Here is a 6,000-nt window from a genome sequence, read left to right as displayed (position 1 = left end):
GCCACTCACCATCTTGGTGGACTCCTCAAAGTTTGTCAGGATGGTACATATGTCAGACATCCAGGTCCACTCCTGAGGTCTTATGTGTGGAGTCTGACCTAAATATCGACGGCCTTGTTGCAGCTGGTACTCCACAACTGCTCTCTTCTGCTCACAAATCCTTTGCAACATGTGGAGGGTAGAGTTCCAATGTGTGGGGATATCACACACCAGTCGGTGTGCCGGAAGCTGCAAACGCTGCTGCAACACAGCAAGGGCGGCGGAAGCTGTAGTCGACTTGCGAAAATTAGCTGACAGGCGGCGTACTTTGACGAGCAGATCTGGCAACTCGGGGTACGATTTTAGAAACCACTGAACCACGAGGTTAAGCACATGAGCCAGGCTTGGTACTTGTGTGATCTCGCTTCGCCTCAGAGCCGCCACCAGGTTACGGCCATTGTCACACACGACAATACCTGGATGTAGGTTCAGCGGTCTCAGCCACAGATCTGCCTGCTCTTTCACAGCTGTCCACAACTCACAAGCAGTGTGAGGTTTATCAACTAAGCTTATGAGTTTCAGCACAGCCTGTTGCCGCTTGGCTGAGGCAGTACTGCAGTGTTTCCAGCTTGTCACTGATGTGGTGATTTCTGAGATGGAGGCTGAACATGAGGAGGAGGAGGAGGATGCGCAGGAGCTGTACACTGTGGGGGCAACTCTGACTGACATAGGGCCCGCAATCCACAGTGTGGGGAGGATGTGTTCCGTCCCAAGGTCCGACTGGGTCCCGGCTTCCACTATGTTTACCCAGTGTGCCGTCAGGGAGATGTACCGTCCCTGGCCACAAGCACTTGTCCACGTGTCCGTGGTCAGGTGGACTCTCCCAGTAACTGCGTTGTTGAGGGCACGGCAGATGTTTTGGGACACGTGCTTGTGTAGTGCGGGGATGGCACACCGGGCAAAATAGTGTAGGCTGAGGACCGAGTACCGAGGGACGGCCACCGCCATAAGGTTGCGGAAGGATTCCGTCTCCACCAGCCTAAAAGGCAGCATTTCCAACGCAAGCAGTCGTGAAATGTGCAAATTTAGGACTGTGGCCTGTGGGGCATTGGCTGCGAATTTGCGCTTTCGTTCAAAGCTCTGGGATATGGACAATTGAACGCTGCGGTGGGACTTGGAGGGTGATGCTGTTTCTTGAGAAACTGCCATAACAAGTGAAGACTGAGTGGAGAGGGCATCTTTGCATGCAGTATGGACAGGGGATTGCCTTGCACGCACAACAGGGGGTTCTATTACACGCACAACAGCGGAAGAAGCAGTGGTGACATCCGCTGACACTGGTCGTGGACCCTGGGGTTCGCCCCACAAAGTCGGGTGCTTTGCTGCCATGTGCCTGATCATGCTGGTGGTGGTCAGGCTGGTAGTTTTGTCACCCCTGCTGATGCTGGCATGGCAGGTGGTACAAATGGCCTTTTTGGGGTTATTAGCAGAGTCTTTAAAAAAATTCCAGACTCTGGAAGACCTACCGGTTGTACTGGCAACTTCCCTCATGTTGGTGTTACAGGGAACTGTTGCCCGCCTTCTGTGTGCGGCCACCACACTGCTTCTTCCTGCCTGTTGGGGTACTCTGCCTCCCTCCCCCTGTGTGCTGCTGGCCTCGCTCTGCGTGTCCTCCTGCCACGTAGGGTTACAAGATCATCCAGCACCTCCTCCTCTTCCACTTGCGCACCACGATCCTCCTCCTCACTTCGTGGCAATTGTGTCTTGTCATCGTCCACCTCTTGTGACAAATTGCCAGCGTCGACTTCCTCTGGCCGTGGCTGTTCAAATATTTTGGCATCGCTACATGGGATCTCCTCTTCCACCACTTCAAGCGGAGCAGGCGAGGGGCACAAATATGGAAATGGACCAGTGAACAGCTCTTCAGAGTGTCCAAGTGTGGGATCAGTTGCTGTCTGACGACACTCGGCATGGTGGGAGGAAAGATCATCAGGGTGAGGAGGAGAATGCGGTCGAGGCTCACGGCTACTAAGACTTGACCGTGTGGAAGACAGACCGGAGGTGGTGGTGCCCAGGAAACTGGAAGTATTATCTGCTATCCAATTAATAACCTGTTCACACTGATCAGTTCGCAATACTGGTGTTGTAGTGTGCTTCCCTAGTAATTCGGTCAAGAAGTGGGAGCGAAAAGATGTGGCTGTTGGTTGTGGCACATTTTCACCTTGGCCATGGCCCCGTCCTCTACACGCACCATCACCAGAACGTCCACTTCCACGTCCCTTGCCACGCGCCTTGCCCATTGTAAATGAAGTACAATAGCTTGCACTCGCACTATCAATGGAAAAAGGGTAATAAAAAGGAGATTAGAACCGTGGAAGAGGAAAACCACAGTTCTATTTGTCTGGCCTACACCAGACTCTTTTAAACATATATATTGGTGTCTGACCAGTCAGAGAGACACTATTACTGTTTTTTTACAGCAAAAAATGCCACAAACAGGATAATACAGAGATTTGACCCGTGGAACTGCAAAACCACAGTTCTATTTTTCTGGCCTACACCAGACTCTTTTAAACAGATATATTGGTGTCTGAACAGTCACAGACACACTCAATTTTTTTGGGAGGGGGAAAAAATACCAAAAGGTTAATAAGACGCGTATTTGGACAGTCTGACTGAGGAAAAAAAAACAAAACAGGATTTAGATGAAAAAAAAAATATTTTTTCCTGGCCCCTGAGACCGGGGTGATAAGTCTAGCAATTTGACCAACAGGAGCACACAGGACTGTAATGCAGCGTTTGCTGGTATAACCACTGCGTCTCCTATACAGCCTGCCTGCGTGATATCTGGGATGGATATTAGTCCTGAGAAGGACTGTTTGTTTGATTTGGCAGCCTTTAGAGACCCTACACTACCTATTTCGCACTATATATCTCTCCCTAACTCAGCAGCACTGACCCTACACTGGCTGATCCGGAGCGACTGTGTCCAAGATGGCGGCGCCCGGTTTTAAATACTCGAGGTGACGCTGTGCGGCCAGCCAATCACTGTAATGCCCACAACCAACATGGCTGCGGCATTACAGTGACTGGCTAGCAATCCCTGCATGTTCATTGGCTCTGTAAAGAGCGCCAAACGTGCAGGGCGGAGACCCGAGCTCCCGCCCGAGTAACCCGGAAATGCTCGGTGCTCGTCGAACATCCCGAATAGCATGATGCTCGGGCGAGTAACGAGCAGTGTCGAGCAGGGGCGGACACAGACTGTAGTGGGCCCCTGTGCAAGAAATTTTTGGGGGCCCCCCCCTGCCCTTCATAAGGCAACAAAGTTATGTAAACATAACCCCCCCATGTGCAGCCCTCATCCCCCCCATGTGCAGCTCTCATCCCATGTGCAGCTCACCCCCCGTGCATCTCTCATCCCCCCGTGCATCTCTCACCCCCCCCGTGCATCTCTCACCCCCCCGTGCATCTCTCACCCCCCCGTGCATCTCTCATCCCCCCCGTGCATCTCTCACCCCCCCGTGCATCTCTCATCCCCCCCGTGCATCTCTCATCCCCCCCGTGCATCTCTCACCCCCCCATGCATCTTTCATCCCCCCTGTGCATCTCTCATCCCCCCTGTTCATCTCTCATCCCCCCGTGCATCTCTCATCCCCCCCATGTGCATCTCTCATCCCCCCATGTGCATCTCTCATCCCCCCATGTGCATCTCTCATCCCCCCCATGTGCATCTCTCATCCCTCCCATGTGCATCTCTCACCCCCCCCATGTGCATCTCTCACCCCCCCCATGTGCATCTCTCATCCCCACAATGTGCATCTCTCATCCCCCCCATGTGCATCTCTGATTCCCCCCACTCCTGGTTAATTAATTGTATTTAAAAAAAATAAAACTTGTTATACTTACCCCCATGCGATCCCTGCAGAATCCTGGCGCTCGTCCACGTCGATGCCACCACGTTCTCCTGACGTTCGGCCATGTGACGGCGCCACATACATAGCCATCAGCTTTTGTTTTGGCCAAAAGATTTTTAAAGCCGCCACCACGATAAGGTAGACTCTTCTGGCCGGGCCCTACTCTAACCTATTAAAATTTTCTTAAAATATCCAATACTCTTTTTAGATATATGTTTATTTAGTTTTCTTTAAGGGAATGTGTCATATACATTTTTTTTTAAAATGACCAATAATACCACATACAGGGAATACCGCCACACCATGACCAGACCACATATTACCACAACATAGTGACCGAATAATACCACACAGAAGGGAGAAAAACTGCCACACCATGACCAGACCACATATTACCACCACATTACTAATATTACCACCACATTACTAATATTACCATAAGTGTCATTATACACGGGAGCTCTATACATGGTATGTATAATGTAAGTGTCCAGGTAATCTAGTGATCACCAGTGACATTATACACAGGAGCTCTGTATATAGTGTCAGTGTACAGGTAATACAGTGATCACCAGTGACATTATACACAGGACCTCTGTATATAGTGTACAGGTAATACAGTGATCACCAGTGACATTATACACAGGAGCCCGGTACATAGTATATAGTGTAAGTGTACATGTACATGTAATACACTGACTCACTGGTGACGTCTCTAGGTGAAGTCCTTCAGCTACGCTTTTCTCCTTCATCCAGCACAGACCGCCATCACGTCTTCCAGCCAGGACTCGTCTCTGCATAAAATAACACAGTTATCTAGAGCACATTCCCCAACTTCTACATTACGCAGCTGAATACAGACGTGCATCCACCATCATTATATGGTTAGTTATTATGCCACCTACCATTCCAAATATAAATTGTAATCCACCACGGTGCCCCCATTAACTGTAAATAGGCACTCAATATATAATTTAATTAGAACCTCTACTCTTTCCGCCAATTTGTTACCAGTTACACTCCTGCATCCGCAACGCCCCCTACTCTATGCTTCCTGCTCCCCGCATTCATTATTTACATGCACCCCCTGCCCCAATTCATTATATCATGTCCGTGCTCTCCCCACCCCATCATCATTTATCATTTACTCTCCCCCACCCCACATTCATTATGTGCAGCTCATTATCCCCCTACTCCCAATTCCCCCATGTGCAGCTCATTTTCTCCCAATTCCCCCATGTGCAGCTCTCATCCCCCCCATGTGCAGCTCTCACCCCTCCATGTGCAGCTCTCAAACCCCCCCATGTGCAGCTCTCAAACCCCCCCATGTGCAGCTCTCAAACCCCCCCCATGTGCACATCTCTCACCCCCCATGTGCACATCTCTCACCCCCCCATGTGCACATCTCTCATCCCCCTCCCCCACATGTGCCCCTCTCTCATCCCCCCCATGTGCATCTCTCATCCCCCCACATGTGCAGCTCTCACCACCCCCCCATGCGCACCTCTCTCACCCCCCCATGTGCACCTCTCTCATCCCCCTCCCCCACATGTGCACCTCTCTCATCCCCCTCCCCCACATGTGCACCTCTCTCATCCCCCTCCACCACATGTGCATCTCTCATCCCCCCCACATGTGCATCTCTCACCCCCCCACATGTGCATCTCTCATCTCCCCCCCACATGTGCATCTCTCATCTCCCCCCCCACATGTGCATCTCTCATCTCCCCCCCCACATGTGCATCTCTTATCTCCCCCCCCCACATGTGCATCTCTCATCCCCCCCACATGTGCATCTCTCATCCCCCCCACATGTGCATCTCTCACCCCCCCCACATGTGCATCTCCCATCCCCCCCCCACATGTGCATCTCCCATTCCCCCCCCCCCCACATGTGCATCTCCCATTCCCCCCACTCCTAGTTAATTGTATTTTAAAAAAAATAAAACTTGTTATACTTACCCCCATGCAATCCCTGCAGAATCCTGGTGCTCGTCCAAATCGCTGACACCAGGTTCTCCTGACTTCCGGCCATGTAACGGCGCCGTCACATGACCGGAAGTCAGGGGAATCATGAAGGCGCTGCCACGGCAGCGCAGCGCAGCGC

Source organism: Phyllobates terribilis, unplaced genomic scaffold (assembly GCF_046119375.1).
Source record: "Phyllobates terribilis strain yellow unplaced genomic scaffold, ASM4611937v1 Scaffold_5__5_contigs__length_657084704, whole genome shotgun sequence".
In the NCBI taxonomy this organism is placed as follows: Eukaryota; Metazoa; Chordata; class Amphibia; order Anura; family Dendrobatidae; genus Phyllobates; species Phyllobates terribilis.
This window is presented reverse-complemented; position numbering follows the sequence as displayed.